Raw genomic sequence first — 22,086 nt, 5'->3', positions numbered from 1 at the left:
GAATAAAGCCTCTTCTTTCACTTCAAGTACAATCCTCATCATCTCAGTACCCTGTTATTATGAAACTTTTCAGTACTTCCCATATTTCCATTACTGAGTCTCCCTCTACAGTTCACACACTTGCCCTTTTGTGGGATAGTATTGGGAGTGGGCACCTTGATGACTTCTCCACAGTTAAGAAACCCAAGCCTCTGAAATTCAGGTATTATTTCTGCAGATTTTCTTATGGAAGCTTTTCTTACGGTAGATTGCAGCATTTATTATTTCTCAGATTTGTACAACTATGAACAACAAATTGGTCTGCAACCAATCTACAGCTGTCTGGTGTTGCCTGGTTGGACAGGACAATGCCCACCTCCTACTGGTTTCCCTGAAGTGAGTGTTCTGGCACAAACTTTGCATAGCTCCATGAAGGTCAGTTTCCTCATTTGGAAGTGCTGAAAACTTCCCACACTTCCAAAGTGATGCAGTCTCCACATCATGTGGTTCTCCTGGATGAGGAATAACATCCACTGAAGGGCTAAGTATGACAATAGACAATTGGAGATTAATGGATTGTCATTAACCCTCAATGTAAGCATGGCTGACATGTCAAACAGTTCTGTCTGTTCAATCCAGCATCTCAAACACCTACTTTCTATGGCACAATTGTTCAATAATAAAGAGAAAGAACAGAACTATATCACCCCATTTCTCCATATCTTCCACCCAGTTTGCCAGGGAATTAGGGACATGATCAGGAATTACCTTCAGAAAATGTGTGAAGACAGAGAGCCATGCCAGCAACCATTTTGCTGGAATGTCTCCTTTTCATACACAGAACCCTGGGATAGCCCCATACCCTGGGAGGCCCCAAGCTGCCCTCCACCAGCAGTCATGGTGTACTAGAACAACCCAGTGTTCCCACAGCCCCCTCCTCTTCTCACTCCCCCCGCCAAAGCACCTACAATTTAGTCAGGAGTATTTTTAATAAAAGTCATGAACATGACTTGTTCTGCACACAAACCCCAGCCCTGACACCATTGCTCCGCCCTCCCACACAGCGTCTGCTGAGCAGAGGAGAAGCAGTATCAGGGCTGGGGTTTGCATACGATCACAAGAGCAATGCTCTGCCCTTCGGGAGGGCCAGCCCACTCAGTACTGCCCTGCACCCCTCAGTGATGCATGTGAGTGCATCTGGCAGGTTCCTCCACTCTCTCTGTGCTCCCGCCTGATGTCTCCTGACCAAAGCTACTTGGTTGTGAGTTAAGCCAGTTATTTAAGTGGGCTAGTTACTCAAATACCAGTTAAATAAGAGTTTACTGAAGTCTCACAAAGTAAGTTCCTAGCAACTGCAGAAGACTGACATGGCCATCACCTCCATAAACTGGAAAGTACTGGTTAGAAAGATTTAACTCTGGCATTATGAGCTCTTCACCTGGGAAAGAAAGGTTACTCACCGCAGTAACGGTGGTTCTTCGAGATGTGTCCCCGTGGGTGCTCCACAATAGGTGTCGGGCTCGCCCAGCGCCGCAGATCGGATCTTCCAAACAGTTTCTTCTGGACCGCACATGTGCTGGTGCGCGCCGCTCCCTTGCGCGCTCCTGGCCACGTACGCAATCCGGTCCCCGCCAGTTCCTTGACCAACCGCCTCGGATGCTCCTGCAAAACACTAAACAGAGATCCGAAGCGGGGAGGATGGGCGAGTAGTGGAGCACCCACGGGGACACATCTCGAAGAACCACTGTTACTACGGTGAGGAACCTCTCTTTCTTCTTCGAGTGTCCCCGTGGGTGCTCCACAATAGGTGACTACCCAGCAGTAACCCAAGATAGGAGGTGGGTAATCGGATTATGTGCAGCTTGTCCCCGAGAGGACCGCTGTCGAGAGACGGGTATCCTCTTGGAATACCCTGTGAAGGGCGTAATGTTTGGCGAAGGTGTCATAGGATGACCAGGTCGCCGCTCTGCAAATGTCTTTTAGCGCAACGCCCTTGAAAAAGGCTGTTGATGCTGCCACCGCCCTAGTGGAATGAGCCCTGGGAGTGGCCAGTAAAGGAGTCTTTTTGAGTTCGTAGCATATTTTTATGCAGGATACGATGTGCTTCGAGATTCTCTGCGAAGAGAGACCTTCTCCTTTCGGTTTGGGAGCGAGAGAGACTAGGAGTCTATCTGTTTTCCGGAAGGACTTGGTCCTGTCTATATAGAAGGCTAGCGCCCTCCTCACGTCCAGGAGGTGTAGGCGCGCCTCTTTGTTAGAGTTATGAGGCTTTGGATAAAACGAGGGTAAAACAATAGGTTCGTTAATGTGAAACTCAGAAGAAACTTTGGGAACAAAGGCTAGATGCAACCGTATGGTTACCGCCTCCTTGGAAAAAACAGTGCAGGGTGGCGTTGCCATAACTACCGCAAGCTCGCTCACCCTGCGAGCTGACGTGATTGCGAGAAGAAAGGTCGTCTTTATCGTAAGGAGGCGGAGGGAAACCGTGGCCAAGGGCTCGAACGGTGGTCCTGTTAGCACATTAAGCACCAAGTCCAAGTTCCACGAAGGTGGAAGCGGTTTCCGAGGGGGGTATAGGTTTACCAACCCTTTGAGGAACCTGGTAACCATGGGATGGGCGAACACCGTGTGCCCTTCCCCCTCGTGTCTGAACGCCGAAATGGCGGCAAGGTGGACCTTTAACGAGGATAGTGAGAGTCCTCCTCTCTTGAGGTCCAGTAAATACTCTAATATCACAGGTATAGGCACCGAAAGCGGGGGCTAGCCGTTTGGTAGGACACCATGCCGTGAAGCGAGTCCATTTCTGCTTGTAGGTCTTCCTGGTGGAAGTCCTCCTGCTACTTTCTAGGACTTGCTGCACTTCCTCCGTACATGTGCTCTCTAGGGAGCTGAGCCATGGATTAACCACGCTTGTAGTCACAGGCCTTAGGGGTGCGGATGCACTATGGACCCCTGGGCTTGTGTGAGCAGATCCGGCGCCACCGGAAGGGGCATCGGTGGACGGTCCGACATGCGCAGAAGTAGGGGGAACCAATGCTGTCGATCCCATGTTGGGACTATCAGGATCATTCGGGCTCCTTCCCTCCTGGCTTTCTGCAAGACTTTGTGGATCAGCACTGTGGAGGAAAAGCGTAAAGCAGGGGGCCCCTCCACGAGATCGCAAACGCGTACCCCAGGGACCCCGTCCCAGTCCTGCCCTGGAGCAGAATCGTGGGCACTTCTTGTTGTGTTGAGTGGCAAACAGGTCTATCTGGGGAAAACCCCATGCGTGGAAAATCGGTCATAGCAGATCGGGACGGATCTGCCACTCGTGCGTGAGTGCAAAACGCCTGCTCAGCTGGTCTGCCTTCACATTGTGAGCGCCTGGTAAGTACGAGGCTTTCAAGATTATATTGTTGGTGATGCACCAGTTCCATAACCGGACTGCTTCCGCACACAAGGCACGGGACCGAGCTCCTCCTTGCCGGTTTATATAAAACATGGTGGAGGTATTGTCTGTACTGATCCCGACAACTTTGCCTTGTATATGGTCTCGAAAGTGTCTGCAGGTGTTGAACACTGCTCTGAGCTCCAGTATATTTATGTGCAGTGACTGCTCCGTGGAGGACCACAGCCCTTGAGTCACCTCTTCGCCCATGTGTGCTCCCCACCCTATGAGAGAGGCATCTGTAGTAAGAAAAACCGATATTTGTGGTTGGTGGAAGGGTACCCCGTTAGCAAGTTCTTGGGGTTTACCCACCATTGCAGGGATTTGCGCACCTCTGCTGTGGGCGACACCACCCTGTGAACGGTGTGTGCTGCCGGTTTGTATAAGCTGGCCAGCCAGTGCTGCATGCTGCGCATGTGTAACCTGGCGTTCTGTGCTACGAACGTCGCCGCTGCCATGTGGCCCAGCAGCTGTAAGCATGTCAGGACCGGCACCGTAGGGCTGAAGGTGATGACCTGCACGAGGGAGCCGATGGCCCGAAAGCGAGTCTCTGGTAGATACACTCTCGCTGCAATAGAATTTATGCGTGCCCCTATGAACTCTATGTCCTGTGCGGGGTCTATCTTTGATTTTGCCAGATTGATAACCAGGCCGAGCGAAGAGAACGTGCCTGCTGTGATGCGTATCATGCGTAGTACCTCCTCCTTCGAGGCCCCTTTGAGTAGGCAGTCGTCCAGATACGGGAATATAAATACCCCCTGTCTGTGCAGGTAGGCTGACACCACTGCCAAGGTCTTGGTGAAGACTCTGGGGGCCGAGGAGAGGCCAAACGGTAGGACCTTGTATTGAAAATGTTCTTTGCCTACCATGAACCGGAGGAATCGCCGGTGAGCCAGATGGATAGTTATGTGAAAATACACGTCTTGTAAATCGAGGGCTGCGAACCAATCTCCATCGTCCAGTGCCGTAAGGATGGAGGCGATTGTGATCATCCGAAAGCGTTGCTTGCGCAGGTACCGGTTGAAGCCACGAAGATCTAAGATGGGCCTCCAGCCTCCTGTCTTTTTCTCCGTGAGGAAGTACCTCGAGTAGAACCCTCTCCCTTGCAGTTGCTCCGGCACTCTTTCCACTGCCCCTATGAGCATGAGATGGTCTACCTCCTGCTTGAGCCTCGCTACGTGGGAGGCCTCCTGGAGGTGGGGCCTGGGTGGAGGTCGTGGCGGTGGGAGCGACTGGAAGGGGATGGCGTACCCCGTGGCTATGATCTCCAGCACCCATTTGTCTGTGGTGATCCTTTGCCACTGGTCGTAGAATGGTCGGAGGCGATGGTGGAATAGCCGCTTCGGATGACCTTGTGCGATGGTAGTGATGGCGCAGCCCTGGATCTGTGTGTCAAACTTGTGGCCTTTGGCCCTGCCCCGAGGACGCACGGCTCTGTTGGGAACGTCGCCTGGGAGCTCTGTACTGCTGGTGCTGTTGATGTCGCCCTTGCTCGTAACCCCTGTGGTACTGGGGACGCTGTTGCTGGTACTGGTACCGTCTTTGTTGAGGGTAGTACTTTTTCTCTCTGTATGGAGGGGTGTAAATCCCCAGGGTCCTAAGTGTGGCTCTTGAATCTTTACTGGAATGAAGGACCGAGTCAGTTGATTCAGCAAACAGCTTCTGCGAGTCAAAGGGAAGATCGACTATCTTTGCCTGCAGATCCCTCGGTATACCCGAAGTCTGGAGCCAGGACTCCCTTCGCATCACCACTGCCGTAGCTGTGGAACGCACTGCTGCGTCCGCAACATCCAGGGCGATCTGAACTCCCGTCCTCGAGGCCGCGTAGCCTTCTTGCACGATGGCCTTGAGCACCGGTTTCTTGTCCTCTGGAAGCGAGTCCATGAGGGATGTTAACCTAGTGTAGTTGTCGAAATTATGGTTCGCTAAATGCGCTGCGTAATTTGCCATTCGCAACAGTAGAGTGGAGGAGGAGTAGACCTTTCTGCCGAACAGCTCTAGCTTCTTGGCATCTTTGTCTGTTCCCCCTGTCTTGAATTGAGATGTCTTTGATCTTTGTTGCGACGACTCCACCACCAAGGAATTTGGTTGTGGGTGGCTGAACAGGAACTCCATGCCCTTCACCGGCACAAAGTATTTCTTATCCGCTCTCTTGTGGACAGGCGGAATAGTCGCAGGTGTCTTCCATATCATACTGGCGGACTCCAAGATTGCTTCATCAAGCGGTATTGCTATTTTGGAGGAGGCCGGAGGTCTCAGATTTTTGAGGAGTTTATGGTGTTTCTCTTGCACCTCTGCTGTCTGGATGCCTTGCGTGAAGGCCACCCTCTTAAACAGCTCTTGAAACTGTTTGAGATCGTCCGGAGGATGGACGTCCCCCTGGGCTGTAGCCTCGTCCAGGGAGGAGAGTGAGGAACCACTAGGGTATGCCTCTCTGGACCCTTCCGGTTCCTGTTGGCAATGGTACATCCTCTCGCTGGAAGCTTGCAAGGGAAAATCTCGGGGTTCCATAACCAGTTCCCCCTGAGATACTTGAGTCTCTGTCCCCGTTCGCGATTGCCCTCGGGGATACGGGACCGTCTGTGGGGATCTTTCCCTGGTAGATTGCCGGTGGTGTCTATGCCCCGCGTGATAGGGGCGACCATGGCAGCATGGGCACTGTTCTTGGGAAGGTGACCTAGACCACTCCCTTGGTGCATACCCTCTACGTCTGGGGGAGCGAGATTGTCGACAGATCTGGGACTCTGGAGAGCGATTTGTGATAGGATTCCAGCGGCTCAAACCCCAGGATGGGTGAAGGTGGTCCCAGCCAGGGCGAGGCTGGTTGTAAAAATGGAGACGGGGGCTCCGGGTAGGCTAGGGGGGACCCCTGCCTTCTGGTTGGAGTCTGCAGCATAAGCGGAGGGCTGAGAGAGAGCAACTCTGCAGCCCTGTCTGGAGAGGGGCTGCGGTGCCTTGTTTTGTGTGCAGCCTTCCCCCTCCCTTGAGGAGGTAGCTCCGCCCCCTGACATGTAGGGGATCTCGGCCCCGTCCGCGCTGTGCTCGGCACGCTCATGGGCGGTGCCGCATGGGCGGTGTCCTCCGGTGCCTGAAGGCTGCGTGCCTGCACACTCTGCACCGCCGGTTCCCCGGGGGTCGGTGCTGCCGCTACCGGCGCTTGTTTAGCCGCCGCCCTGCCTGCGGTGAGGGGCAGCTGTTTGATTCTCGGAGGCTGAGCCACCTCCACGTGGCTCTCCGTGCCGCCACCGATCAGCTGTTGCTGCAGCTGGGGGCTGCGCGCTCCTCCCATCCCGCTCGCTGTTGCTGCCGGCAGGGATCAGGCTGGGGAGGCTTTCCTCCGTTTTTGCACTGATGGGGTGAGGGAGGCGGCTTTCCTTTTATGGGCCCCGGAGGGTCCCCCCTGCTGCGGCTGCTCTGGCAGGTCTGGCTGGAGGGCCTTGTCGAAGAGCAGCATTTTAAGCCGCATCTCCCTGTCCTTCCTTGCTCTGGCTGTTAATTTTGCACAGAAGGAGCATTTCTGCGTGACATGGGACTCCCCCAGGCACCTTATGCAGAGACTGTGCCCATCAGACGCTGGCATTGCCTCTCGGCAGGACTCACATTTCTTGAATCCTGAGGAGGACATTGTTGGTGAGTCTTTCAGTTGTTAATGGGTACTTAGCACCTTCTCTGTGTTGTTTTTCCCCCTCTCTGATAGCCTGCCGCGGCAGGAGGGCTAATGGCCCTAGGCTCCTGGCCTCCGGTGCTCCGCTTGATACTAGGACTGGGCTGAATGCCGTCCCACTTGTTGTTTCTTTTTTTTTTTTTTTTTTTTTTTTTTGAAAATAACAACAACTGGCTAACTCAACAGTAGCCTAAGAACTTGAAACCTTTAAAGAAAAAACAGTTAAAACCATTGTATACGCTAACTTGGCCGTAGCCTAGTCGGATTCCGTCTGCAGCCGACGGCGGTTAAGAGGAACTGGCGGGGACCGGATCGCGCACGTGGCCAGGAGCGTGCAAGGGAGCGGCGCGCACCGGCGCATGCGCCGTCCAGAAGAAACTGCTTGGAAGATCCGATCTGCGGCGCCGGGCGAGCCCGACACCTATTGTGGAGCACCCCCGGGGACACTCGAAGAAGAATCTTAAAATACAAAAGGTAGGTAAATATCATAATTTTCAAGAAGAAATGGAAGTCCAGAGAGATTAAATGGCCTGTCTTTATATTTACTAAGGCTATAGAGTCAGTGGCAGAACTTGAAACAAAATTCAGGTCTCACCTCGACATTCCTGGTTGCTACATTAACCTGCTTCTCAGAGAAAAAAAAAATCTTATGAAAGGAATGACAATACAGAAGAGGTTAAAATATAACTCGAACACAATGCTTCTACGGTAAAGTCACAAATCTCAACTCCCTTCACACAAAATGTTTTATTGGCCAGTGTATAAGAACAAAATTTCAGGACCCTAATAACCCCTTGTCTTTTTACAGGAAACATTTCCATAGTTTAAGCATGAAATTACTTCAGTTTCTTTTGGTTACTAGGTAACTGCCACCATGCATTTTATCCATTGCCAAAAACAAAACAACTGCATCTACACTAGCAGGTTCTTTTGAAAGGTTTTTCAAAAGAAGGGGCTCTTTCAAAGATCCAGTGGCGCATCTACACATAGAAAGCCTTCTTTCAAAACTAAATTGAAAGAATGTGGCACTCCTTTTGAAATCGCTCTTCCTTTTCCATTTCAGAAAGAGCACCCCCTTCCGAAAGCTTCTTTTGAAATCAAGTGTGTGGGGACCCTCTGCAGGCCCCCATTTTCTTTTTCCTGAAAGGAGTCCTCATGGGGCCTGACTTTTCAATCCCTGGTCTGTAGTGGGAGCTGTGTGGGCACTCTTTCTAAAGAGCAGATCACTCTCCTGGTCTGCTTTGTGTGTGTCCAGACGCTCTCTTTCGAAAGAACTTCTTTCGGAAGAGATCTCCTGGAAGGTTTTCTTGTGAAAGATCTCTGCAGTGTAGACGTAGCCGCTAGAATTAAACAACTGTTCTCTTTTCCCCTTCTTCACCTGGTTTGGACTGTATGTATTTCTCCCACCTCACTTTTCCTGAGCCTTAGAAAAAGTAATCACTGTTCCACAGGTAGTTGAGACATATAATTCGATTATCTGCAAGGAAATGTTGTGGTCACAATATGAGCTGTGGTCTTATTCTAACAAGTACATTAAAATTAAATAATACCGCCAAGCCAAATTCCTCAGGTTTGTTATTTTGGACAAATGTGCTAGTGTTTCATTTTTATTCCTTAATTTTGCTGTGAGAAACTCTGAAATGTCTTAAAACTGATGGATCTTCTCATGTTGCATTTTATAGAGTAGAATAGGAGCTTCTTGCAGATGTAATATTTTGCTTTTTTAAAAGGAAACCCATGGGCATGTTTTTTCCACAAATACTGTAACATACCTATTTATGCTGCACTCCTTAGCATACACAACATTGTTTTCAACCCATGGCTACGACCATGACCTTACACCACGTATGGGTTGTGAAGATTAGAAGTTGCTCCTCAAATGAGCGGATACTCAGTACTTTTACTCTTGTTATTCCATGTGCAGCCCCACTCCTCGCTATTTATTCATTATGTGGTGTTCATCCCTCTAATACCTGGGTAAGTTAATTTTTTTTAAATAAATCTTTATAAGGTCAGATGCTATTACGACCCCCATTCTACAGATCGAGCATTAAGGCATAAGCATGAGAGTCAGAAGTTCCCACTATTTTACATGTTCACTTTGAGATGCCTAGAGTTAGTTTTTTTTGCGGAACACTTAGCATTGTGTAACACTTCTAGGCTGAAAGCACAGGTTTCATTGACTTCAGATGCCTCTGAGTCTCAACACTAGTGGAAACAAGACCCCAACTTCTCCTGTTGAGCAACCAGAAAAGAAAGTAATACACAATTAGTGACCACTTGTGAAAAATTAGTTGAAGATGCAGAGGCAGGGAAAGAAAAAAAATCCAGTCCTTCATGTCAGCTTTCAGCAGCCTTAACCATGGAACCATCCCCTGCCTTAAATATATTACAACTTCTGCAACAAATGAGGTAGATAGCATTCACGCAGACCATCTGACACTCACATCAGGATGCATCCTTCCTCCCTACTACCTGAGAGCCAATAATGAGACTAGAGGGGACACTGGAAAGCGTGCTCCAGGCCAGAGCAGCTGGAAGCACCAACTCTCTCATTCAGCCAATGTTTCCCTCAACAGGACCACGCTAAATTCAGGCAATCTAGAACAAATTCTAACAAGTCTCTTCGTACATCCAACCTGATTTTTCAAATGCTAATCACATGGCAAAATCTCAAGGCATCCCTCTCCACATCACCTAAACCCCCACCCCAAGAACAGCAAAAAGCTCCAATAAAAAGCAAATCCTGGAAAAAATCCAAAGCCCTTGTTCCAAAGCAAAAAGGCACTAGAACTTCTCATCTAAAAGTTTCTTAGAAAACTATATGCCTGTATTTTTGGAAAATATACTTTCCCTAATTTGCTTTTCAGAAAGTGACTCATTTTTGCTAAAATGTTCCCAAAAAATTGAGAACATACAACTTGAAAATTTTGAACCTAAATGACTGAAGTTTGGCAAAGTTATAAGCAACTGAGAACAGGATCTTATAATGAGATGCCATGAAATCTTTACTTTAGGTAGCACTACCACTTCCGTATAACAATATAAACAATAAGATAATAAACAAAATGAGAATTTGGTACCCAGAACTAGCCAGTGGTGAACAAAGCAAGGGGCAGGTCTCTCAGGGGAGCATGAAATTTCGTAAGGGGTGGCACAGCACAATCAGCTGCTGGGTCTCAGGCTCATCCATCTCATTAAAAATGTTGAAATGTGTTATTGTTTTTATATATGTGTATTCACATTTGTACACTGATTAATAAAGTTTTTACACTTTACAAATTTATTTTCTTACATTAGCAAGAGGTTTGTTTTTTTTTTTTTTTTTTTACTATGAACATAACTGAAATTTCCATCAATTTGCATTACATTAGACAGCTTGGGTGGGCCCTGATAATTGCAAGGCTGAAAAGTGGTGCCTGACATAAAAATGCTTAAAAATGGAAGTTTTAAAGAACAGTTTTAATAGCACAACACAAGACGTGAACCTTGTTCAGAAGACTTGACAGTCTAATTTCAAACACAATCCATTATGATAGAGTGCTAAATAAAGCAGCGTTGAGGACAAGGATGGGAAAGCAATCAATGGGACTGCACAAAAACTCTGGGAAGGACACAGCTAGGGCCTGCTAAATAATTTATTTCACGAAAATACAACAACATACCCTAATAAGTTTACTGGAGACATCATAAAATCAGTTTTCAAAAGGAATTTCAGAGGTAAGGTGGTGATAGTTTGTAGCTTCCAATAGAGTTGTTGTAATTTTCCACAACTAAAAAGGGCACTTTTCTTCATGTAAAACTCAGTTTTCTATTCCGAGAGACATACAGTAAACACTCGAAACGCGAGCTAAGCGCAACTCGAAATCGTGCATTAACACGAGTTCAGCACAATTCAAAATCCCACTTCCCCAGCCCTGGGAGGAACGTTGGATAATAAGACGTTCTGGTTATTAGAAATGGGGTCAACAGTTGGTCCTCTTCTGCCCCAGCCTGGGCAATGGGCAGCTGGCCCTGCTCTACTCCCCACTCCTAGCTGGGCAGTGGACAGATGGCCGCATGGCAGCCAGCCTTGGCCAGAACACCTGCTCTGCAGTAGCCAGCCCCAGCTCAGCATGCCGATTAGCCAAATGTGCCAGTTAGCCAAACGCCAGATAACTCAGTTTTTACTGTATTTCCTATTAAAAACAGAGGACAAACAAGTGCCACACAGAAAATTCAAGGCAAAACAAAATGAGCATGGATGAAACATTACAGTTGGTTACCTACAATTACAGAAAAAAAATTAAATTTGTAGCCCATTTTTAAGGCCATTTTAGAATGAAACCTTACTTTGATGGTGCCTTCACAATAGTAATAACACAAACCCATCTTCCCCTGTATGGATACTCCAAGCCACTGCAGTAATTCCTCACGTTGGACCAACTATCTTGGAATAAAGACTTGGACCCAACCTCTTCCCCCTCTGCAACCCCAAACAGTTAGCTAGCTGCATACAATCCCCTCCTCAACTACTACTGACATATGATTCTACCCACTAGCCATATCAGTCTGGTTCCCACTCAATGGTTCTTCTGATTGCTTGTAGAAAATAAGGAAGTTTTAGCTCTTAATTCTGTCTGACATAAGAACCTTCGTTGTATCATTTTCTGTTTAGGTACAAGAAAACGTACACCTCAGTAGGCTGTTTTTTTTTTTGTTTTTTTTTTTAAAAGGAAAAACAGTACTTTCATATTCCTCTTCAGAAATTATTTCAGACAACCTAAGGAACAACTGAAGTTTGAGATTTTTGTAGGAGAAACTACCAAAAAGGGATACCCTCCCCCACTCCAAGGTAGCATCACCAGGAAAATGGATTCAAATGGGAGAATATATTTAAAAGTAGAGAAAGACAGAATTCTATAATGTCTTAAGATTACAAGAAATGTGAACATCACGCAGTGGAGAGGTGGTCAAAAAGGATGGTCATCTTGTTAACGGAATGAGATACCCAGTAACTGGATTGTTTCAAAGTTCTACAAGAGACTTTTTATGATCTGACAAAGATTGTTCAAATTATGCTTTCCCTTATGTACAACTAGGATAATATACTTATATCTCATAGGGATGTTGAATGTGAGGAGGGCATTCAGACACTGCATTGTTGAGAACCAAATAATCTGACTGCAAAGAAAGTCAGATTCAAGTACCCTTCTGTCAAAAGCACCTGCTAGATCTGAATTCTACTGTGACCTATGATAGAAGCAAATCAAAGCGAAAAGTGACCCAACAGGCAATGGACTTGAATCACAGCTGAATTAAAATTCTACAGTCTCAATGGCTGTTGTATATCAAAAGTATGGAACAAAACTGATTTGCCATATGGCTTCGCCAACCACAAGCCAAAACTTCTCCTGTGTGAGAAGTTAACAGGGGGACAGATGCAATCCTGGTAAGTTTCACTCTGGTGCTCTTTACAGGAAATTGCTATTTGTCAGAACAGAGGGTATTCAATCTGTCTGCATTAGGAAATTTCACAAAAAACCCTCAAGTGATTCCATCACCTGTGTAACTGAACCAAAATTAATCTAGAGAGCTACCACCTGTGGTACAACAGCTTCCTACATTTTTATTACTTAGCTGAATCTGTTAAAATCTGTGTACAGCCTGAAAAGCAAGTTTAAAGCTGACACACAAAAAAGGTCTGCCTGGTGCAACTTCATCTATATAAGAGCTGCAAAAAATAAATATTTAATTCCTGTCCAGCAAAACCAAAGATAGTACTGTCTTTTTGGTTTTCAATACTTAAAGCAAACAGGACTACAAAAGAACATGCATCTGACAAAGTGGATCATTGCCCACAGAAGCTTATGCTCCAATAAATCTGTTAGTCTGTAAGGTACCACAGGACTTCTCATTGTTTTTGAGGACTACAGAACATTGTGTTCATACCAATATCATATATAGATGGAAGACTGCAAAGTGAGGAAAAGGAAGTGTTTTTAAAGAGTGCCTCCTCCTAGCAGCTGCAACTGCTGCTGGTCCTGCTCTCTGAGCTTCTACAGAAGCTCAGCAAGGTTAGCAGCATGGAAGACTATCCCTAGTGGTACTATTCAGTAAGAACACCAGCATAGCCAAGATCTGCATCCAAAGTATCCATCTGAGGAGAGTAAAATTAAGGCATTTTATTGATCATCCAACAAGATAACCAATCACTATTAAAGTACAAGCCTGTTCAATATTTTGAAAAGATCTTGAAAACATTAGCCTGTCTAGTGCAAGTACTTTTTAAGTCTACCGGCATGGTTTCTTCCACTTAATGCCATCCTTAACTAATTATGCCAAAGTACTGTTATAAATGAAATAGTGGGACAAATTAAATGCAGTACTGATTTCTGTGGTAAAGTTTCCCTGTCAGTTGCAAAAAATTCCTGGACCTCACAGAGCTTCTTTAAGTGACATCAATTTACAGATTAAACTTACCCAAGGTTGGTTGGTTGGTTGTTTTTAAACCCTAACAAGTATACACTGATTTATTTCAACCTACAGCCCTATTATGAAAAAGCCTCTATCCAAAGCTAAACCACTATTAAGAATTTTGCAAAAAATAATAAAAGAGAACCCCATCAGTTACTCCAAGACCAAATACCTGATAAATTGAAAGTTTCATTTCACATCTTCATCCAAGAGTCCCATTCCACCACCAACAACTTAATTAAGTGCAAAGGAAAAGAGATGAGCCTGTCACCACACTGGGAAAAAAAGATGAACTCTGGCTATACAGACCAACAGGAGAAGTTACTTCCAAAGACAAACAACTCATACTTCCTCTGACTGCAACTTCACCAGAATGTCCCAGAGAACGAGTTGATCTAAGATTATTGGATCCAGGCTATTTAGGTGTTCACAAATTCATAGAAATGCATAACTGGAAGGAACTAGAGATGTAAAATCCTGTTTAATTGGTTAACCGGAGCCCCAGTCTGCCTCCATAGGCAGCGACACTCCAGTCTGGCCAGGGCAGCCCTTGCCTTCAGTGGGAACGGAGCGGGGGAAAAGGGAGATGGGGGTGCAGCTCCTGTCCATCTGGCCGGGAGTGGCCTTTCCAGCCCCTCCATTCCCTCACTACAGACAGGACTGCTCCAACCTGGCTAGAGCACCCCCACCCACGGCAGCCTTGCAGACATGGAGCAACCCACTTCCTGAAGTGGGTCGGGGGGGCTGCTCTACCTCATACTGGTTGACCATTAATATCCGTAGAAGGAACTTCAACAGGCAAGACTACATAATATCCAGACCATTCCTGACAGGTCTTTGTCTAACACAGTGTTTCCCAAACATAAAACATTCACGTACCCCTTTCGGAACAGCGGCCTTATCGGCGTACACCCTCTCCCAGTGCCAGTCTCCTGATTTTTAGTAATTTATTTTCTGCTGTGCACTACCGGCGATATGCATACCACATTTCGGGAAACTCTCACCTAACATGTTTGTCTCTTGCTTACAATTCTCCTGCTAATACATTGCATAAAAATAAAAATCTTTCAGTCAACCCAAGATTTATATAATGAAACGATTAAAGTTTAGAATTTTGTAAATATCTGTGTTATGTGCCTCAGTACCCTACAGAGTGAGTTTATATAATTTGTGTTCCCCTGTAATCACAGAAGCGAGAAAAAAAAATTGTAAAAGTTGCAGGTGATCGTACTGCTGTAAAAACTGGGAGGGATTCAAAGTCCAAACATACACAAGAAACATTATTTTACTGATTTCATGTTGACAAACATCTTTTAAAATCAACCACAAGGAGCACTAAAGCAGATGATACCCAGCTTCACAGGTCCTCCAGGGTTAGTGTACTTTTTGACAAGGTCCAAATTTCTTGGTCAAAAGTGTACCCAAGGTCCAGACTGCAGAGGGGAAAAAATAACTTAAAAAATTTGGAGGTCTTATCAAACAGGTCTGGTGATCTGGATTTGGCCTGTGATTTGCCTAATGACTCCCCCTGAATTAAAGGGACAGGAAATGAGGAATTAAAATTTCCTTTATGGAAGTATAATTGCTCTTGGTCACCTACAAAGTCCATGGTTTCAGAATATAAACAAATACCTATTAGATTAGAATCAGACTTTCATCTAACCATACTAAAACACAGTTCACAGTCCAGAGCTATTATAGGAATATAAAGAAGCATTCATACAAATTTTTCAAGTCAGTGATCTCTATTTTCACTAAAAAGACTTCCCTTAAAAACCTTTGTACTCCACTGTATAAGTAAACCCATATATTTAAATAATTGAAAAGCTAAGTAATGAAAACGTTAACCATTTCTTTACTATACTAATTCAAACTATACCAACTCCTTTGATTTTATGATTGTTCTAGTCCACATAATGGAATAAATTTGATCAAATATGATAAAAAGAGGGTTCAGGATAACTGGAGGAAGATTATATAATACCTTTGAAGTGTACGAGTCACATTTAAACATGTTTTATTTTGGACAATTGCACTTAGGAAGTTACGATCAAGTTCAAAATAAAATGACTCGCTCGATTATAGTACTGCAGAATCTGACTTCCCACAATCATTGTTTTCATAGCTTGTCTTATTCCAGGATAAGGAACAGAAGTTAAGACAACTATCCTGCAGGCATTCTGCACCAGAAAATTAAAATTTCTGTACAAAATATTTTTAAAATACTGCAAAATTCTGCAAGTTTTAGTTGTCAATAAATGCAAAGCCTTCAGCATGGCACTGGGGATCACAGGCCACTGGGTGCATGAACACGACAGATCAACCCAACTCATAGGACAGGGGAGGGGGACTCCATAGCCCTGCCACTGGGAATTGGCTGGGGCACAGAGCCCTAGCTGGCTCTTAGCCACCCCCACCCCCAGGCTTAAAGCACTCTCAGCCTCCTCTGACCCTCACCGACCTTACACAAGTTCCTTCATTGGGCTGCTGCTGCCACCTCCTCTGTGTGGCTCCCGCCCAGCCCTCATATTTCCTTCCCCCATCTGCAGTGCAGGAAGTTCCCCTTCCCTGCTGTGCTGAAATGGAACTCAATTGGTGTAATGGCCAGATCCCTCTTGCCGGGCATTAAGCCATCTAAACTGAGTTTCATTTCAGCATGGCAAGGTAGGACAGGGACTGGGAGCCAGAGAAGCTAGCAGTGGCAGAGCCAAAAATTGCTTCTGTAAGAACCACATGTGGCTCTGAGACAGCCAGCTGGTGACTCTTACCAAATCTAACTGCGATCCACTGGATGGGAATCCCTGGTAGAGGATAATATTATCTAGGTTACTTAAATTCAGAGAAGACGTCAAAGAAATTCAGAGAGACCTTAACCAAGCTAGGTGAACAGACAATCTCAACAAAAAATGCTGGCAAAAATGAGTTGCACAAAAAAAAAAATTAAAAAAACCACTCATAAGAGATATGAAATATTACAATAGTTTACCTTAGCAGACTAAAAAAGAGGTAAGTGTACACTTTTATGAAGAGTTTAGACAAGGCTAGAGGTATTCAGTGAAAATGAAAGGTATCAAAGTCAAGTCTTTTATTAGCACAAGTGTCAGCAACCTTTCCAAAGTGGAGTGCCAGAATTTGAACTTCTGACTTCTGTGTACCAGCCGAATGCTGGTCAAACTTACAACAGCTTCATTCATAAAGATGAAGAGCTTTATCATTTAGGTGGTGGTTGGTAGCATTAACTGGTCTTTTGTTAATCCACAGGACATGTGGCTTTCAGCAAGCTCCTGGCTGCATGAGAGAGGAGGGGCGGGGCTGAGCTCCCACCTCACATGACAATGAAAACTGGCTTCCATGCCACTCTTGGTACCCATGCTTGGGGTTGCTGACCCCCAGCTTAGAACTTTCCTTATTATCACTGAGGTCAAAATGGAGTAAGACTGGACCATCTATGTGCAGGAGACTATTCAGTTAATAGATACTGTTATAATTTTTGAAAGGTATATAAAACCCCACGTTCTTCAGGGTTTACACCAGGGCAGGACAAAACACAGCCTGTGAATCCAGCAGGGAGCCTCAGGCAATCTCCATGCCTGCCCCACCCACCCACACCTCACAAAAGTGGCTGCAGGTCCCTGTTTTACAATAGCTATGAGCCTGGGGGGTGGGAGGGAACCCTGCAATTCCACTGGTTGGTTTCTGGACAATGCGAGCTTCCTTTTTTACAGCACCTCTCCCCTAGGCTCCTAGCTATTCACAGCAGCACATGGCCCTTCCCACGGCGGCAGGCAAGCAGCCTGGAAAATCAGCTAGGCTGCTGGCCAAGAGTCGTTCAGGTAAGTCTCTTGGCAAGAGCCTGCCTCTAGAATCCCAGACCCTCACTCCCTCTGCCTCCCCAGACTTACATAACCCTAATCTGTCTCTACTCCACCCAAAATCCCACATAACCTCAACTCTCTGTCCCTCGTCCTGCACCCACAACCTCTCTCAGACCCTGCACCTCAATCCCCTGCCCCAGGTCACAACCTCTCCGGAAGAATGAGATGTTAATTGACACACATTAGTCCACATCTGCTTACTGTGAGGTTTGTTACATTTCCTGTAAGGCATATTGTTCAGGCACCCTTTAAGGCAGTATACTGAACCAAATCAACTACAAGTAGAGTCCATGAGCTCAACAAAAATGACAAGTTTAACCCAATGTGATTAAAACATAACTGCTAAACTTTTAAAGAAAATTTAAGGATCAACAGTTCCTGTATGCTAGCAGCACTACCGGACTAAAACACACACTAAGCTCTTGAAAATAAAATGGATGTATCAAGATATCTGAGAGTCGGCAGGTGCAACAGTTTAACAAACACACAGGACTCCTGAGAAGTTTTCCAGAATGTAATAACTTCACCATTACCTGAAGTGCCATACTTAAAAATATTTTTTCTATCCTGAATGTGTGGTTTTCATGGGTCTTAAAGCTTTTTAAATTTTCAAGCATCAGCAAATCCATGGAACTGCTTGTTCTTTAAACCTTTCCTAAAATCCTGGAACATATTCAGATACGTGACTGAATTAATAGACTTTATTCCACAAATTAAGAATGAACATGCAATAAGTAAGCAACTACTTTTAACAGAAGTGAACACATTGGACATATGAAAGTAATAAAGACAAAGTTTAAATTATACGTATTCAAAATTTTAAAGAACCAATGGTATTTTACACAGTTATTTAAGAGCCACGATGGGCAACCTTGGCTAGTGAGTGGGTGGCCCTCCATCTCAGTAGGTCAGCAAGATTGTCATAATTAAGATGGTCTCTCAGGATAGGGTAGTTTTTCAAACTGCACTTGCATACCTAGATTTACACACAGAGTGTGCTGATGGAACCACAACTACAGCCCTGTAAATCAACAGATACCTACTTTATATCCCCAGGTATGGATATCAACAGATCATTTTTGTGGATGCAGATACAAATTTTGTATCAACACAGGGCTCTAACCATAGCAGCACCTTGTATGGAGAGGGAGTGCAGGGATCTCACAGTCAGTGTATGCAATCAGCTCGTACCTCAGTTCAGGTGCCCTTGCTTTAAGTGTTTTGCCACTTAGTAATACTGGCAGGGGGGGGAAAAAAAAAAAAACACGTGGATGGAAAGCAGGGCAATCTGGCTACCCTGTATGTGGTCAACAACAAGATGTCCCATGGGGCACACATAGAACTTTGACGGGCGGCATGGAGTTCTCAGGCTGCAGATTGCCACCACTGGTTAAAGTCACAACGAAGATTATAGCAATATTATAATATAAATGCCATTTAAAAGGTCTATGGTTCTAGAAAACAGAGATATTAAAACTACACACTTCAAGAAGTATACAAAGCCAGATTTTAATTTATTGACCAAATCCTTCTCAGTATAGTAACACAAAATTCCTACAGAATTCAAAATGAGTCATGCTTGTTTACAGCAACTAGGTATATTCAAATAATTCCTGTAGATGAATGTACAAGTGTACTGACAAAATAACTTCGCAGTGTTAATATCTATACTGTATCGGTTCAGTGAAATGACTACTTCAGTCTGCTGTTACCCAATGTTTCACCAGCACTAATGTCACTAAAACAAATTTAATACATGCCATTCAATTTTATATTTTAACTGATAACTTTAATTCATCAAATGTTCAGTGTAATCAAAATAACGATCTAAGATTTATTAGATGAGCCCCTCTAACACACTTTTTATTATTTCCCCAATGAAACAAACAACTGGAGAGTCGTAACAAGGAAATAATTTAAACACGCACATATTTATGGGTTTCTGAATACTAGCCTTCCCACAGAAAAGGATAACAAACAGCCTTCATTGACAAGATTGCAACATCCTGTTCTGCCAGCATAACAGTTTGGAACACAAGATTCACTACCACCTCCATACTAAATACTTTCAAAAAATGAGTTTTTCCTATTACCTTTCAACAAATTAAATTTGAGATGACAGGGACATTTTAAAGAGCATATATGTAAAAATACAATTGCATGACCTCAGAACTGACCCCCCTAATATCTGTCACACAGTACTTATGGAATTTCCAAGAAACTTAACATCTCTAAAGTCTACTGTCCATCTCATGTAAGTCTTTACTTATATAACATATCACACTGTGAAAACAGTGATCAGTAACACAATTCCCTCCGCACTCCAGCTCCTGGATCCCTGAAGTGATGCTCTTGCTGTGCTGAAAAAAATTCCAGGATATCCATTCGTATCACCTCTTTTTAAATGTGCATATGCAATCTTATTGACACCACTGGTTCCAGAAATGTCTGCCTGCTGACCTGCATTCACACTTGTTAGCCAACATGGCAAAATTTATATGTATTCAAATCTTATATACCAAAAGCATTTACTAAAACATACACCACACAGGACTAAATGAAGAACCTGAATAAAATTCTAAACACCAGAAAATTATGAAGCTAGCTGGGGGAAGTGAAATGCTTCCTCCAGTATAAACAAGCTTTTGCAATAAAAATGGTTTCTCTGGTGCCTTAAGTCAGAAACATTACAGGCAACATGGTTGCCACTGTTTCTGCAAAGAACCCCTAGTAAGGAGTAATAAAGTGTATAAAAACGTAGCTAGTTGCATAGTTTTGGTTAGCACAGCTGTTGGCTGCTGTAAATTTAGAGCTCATGGAGCACCAGCTGAATTTTTACAGAGAACAAAAAAATTGTGGTTCACTTTTTGCAAGGCCACAAAAAATATTTTCCAAAGCAGCTGCTGTAAAGAAAAGCCCTTATTTGGTCTTTTGTCCCCAAGAAGCATAGGAGTAACAGGTTCTGGATGCTGTTAAAACCAATGAGACTCTGTAACCTAAAAAGATTTGGCCATATTTAGAGGTAAGTCTTCTGGGAAAAGGTTCTTAGAAGTAAATACTAGCTCACTAATAAACAAAACAGCAGAGTCGGGCACAAACTAACTTGTTCTAAGGCAACAGAGAGATAGCCCTGCTAGTCTATAGACTACCAAAACAAAAAAGCAGTCCAGTAGCACTTCAAAAGACAAACAAAATAATTTATTAGGTGATGAGCTTTTGTGGGACAGACCCACTTCTTCAGGATTTGAAGAAGTGGGTCTGTCCCACAAAAGCTCATCAGCTAGTAAATTATTTTGTTAGTCTTTAAACTGCTACTGGACCGCATTTTTATTTTGTTTTAAAGCAGCTGCCAAAAAAAGGTTTAGAACTGTTTTATCTGCTTCAGCTTTATGAATTAAAAGGAATAAAACAAACCTGCCTGCGATTCCACTGAATAAGATACAGTAATCTATTAGTCACGTATTATGTAATGACCATTAATTGATCAAACTTCATGTGACAGCGGTGCAAAAGGGAAGCGATGGGGGATGCAGCTGTTACTCTTCTGACCCCAGGTTCAGATCAAATTCCGCGTCTGTAGTAGCGGATCTTCCATGCCCTGGATACCCCCATCCCCTTCTCATACGAGCCTCAGGCCAGTGGGGCTCCCCCCGCAGTTGCTGCAAGCGACACCATGGAGCGGGAGGGCAGCTCCTCGGCGATGACGAGAGGAACCAACAAGAACCCACTTCTGCTTTTCACTGATTCGCTTCCTCAAGGCGGGGAGCGCCGGAACCGGCGGCCCCGGGAGCGCGTGGGAGCGGAGGGGAATAGCCCCGTCCCCAAAGCCTCACTCACCTCTGCACCCCGTCCGCAAGCGGTTCCCAGCCGGCGGGAGAGCCGCTGCCCGCGAAAGAAGCAGCCGCTACTCTGCGCCGCCCGGCCGCAGGGGGGCACCAGGGGCGAGGCGAAGCGCGATAAGCCGGTTGAATCCTCCACTGCCCGCTGGGGCTGCGGGATGCTCCGTTCTCCGGTAAAGTTCAGGCGCGGCTGGCGCCGGCGCCGGCACCGCCTCCCAGCCCGCTGCGAAGTCCCCGAGCACCGGCGGCCGCCTCGGACAGGCCAGCCGCGGAAAGCCGCCCCGGCCCCTCCTGCCGCGGCCGCCGGGAGCGCCGCTGCGGGTGCAGCGCGAGGCGCTTTCCCGGAACCGCCGCCCTCAGCGCCTCGTAGCGCCGCCCGGCGGGACCGCTCCGCCGGCCCCCGGTGCTGCTCCTGGGCGTCGCGTCTCGCGCACGCCGTGGCCTCCGGAGGCCTCCTCAGGACCGCGTCTCCATGACGGGGCGGGGGCGGCTTCCTCGCGGGGCTGTAACGGCCCCGGCGCGCGAACACGTCTCCTGCGCCTCGCGGGGGATAGAGTCCGCGCGCGGCTCAAGCCCGAGCTCCACCCCCTCGGCCTCGGCCCCGCCCCCCGCTCACCCGGATGTCCACAGGAGCCACGTGGTGCGCTAGCGGCCGCAGGGGGAAGGGACGGCCGGTGCGCGAGGAGGTGAGCGGCGTGAGGCTGCGGAGAGGGGTGGAGTTGCGGTGGGATAGGGGCGGGGCGTGCAGCTGCTGTGCATAATGCTGTTCGTCAGAGCATCACGTCGCCCCGCCTGTCCAGGGCGTTGCAGGGGAGGGGATTGGCTATGAGGCAGGGTCGCAGGACA

General features: G+C 46.2%; 1 protein-coding gene across 1 annotated transcript in view; it reads right to left on the bottom strand.

Annotated features, from left to right (window-relative positions):
- Window positions 1-21,826, bottom strand: part of GALNT1 (polypeptide N-acetylgalactosaminyltransferase 1) — a 142,637-nt gene extending 120,811 nt beyond the window's left edge. The window contains exon 1 of the mRNA XM_074988007.1: window positions 21,239-21,826. The gene's annotated coding sequence lies outside the window, so the exon portion shown is untranslated. The remainder of the gene's footprint in view (window positions 1-21,238) is intronic.
- Window positions 21,827-22,086: the final 260 nt, after the last annotated feature.

This window comes from Carettochelys insculpta, chromosome 2, assembly GCF_033958435.1.
Source record: "Carettochelys insculpta isolate YL-2023 chromosome 2, ASM3395843v1, whole genome shotgun sequence".
NCBI lineage: Eukaryota > Metazoa > Chordata > Testudines > Carettochelyidae > Carettochelys > Carettochelys insculpta.
Note: the sequence above shows the minus strand (reverse complement) of the source record. Positions and strands in the feature narration are given on the sequence as shown.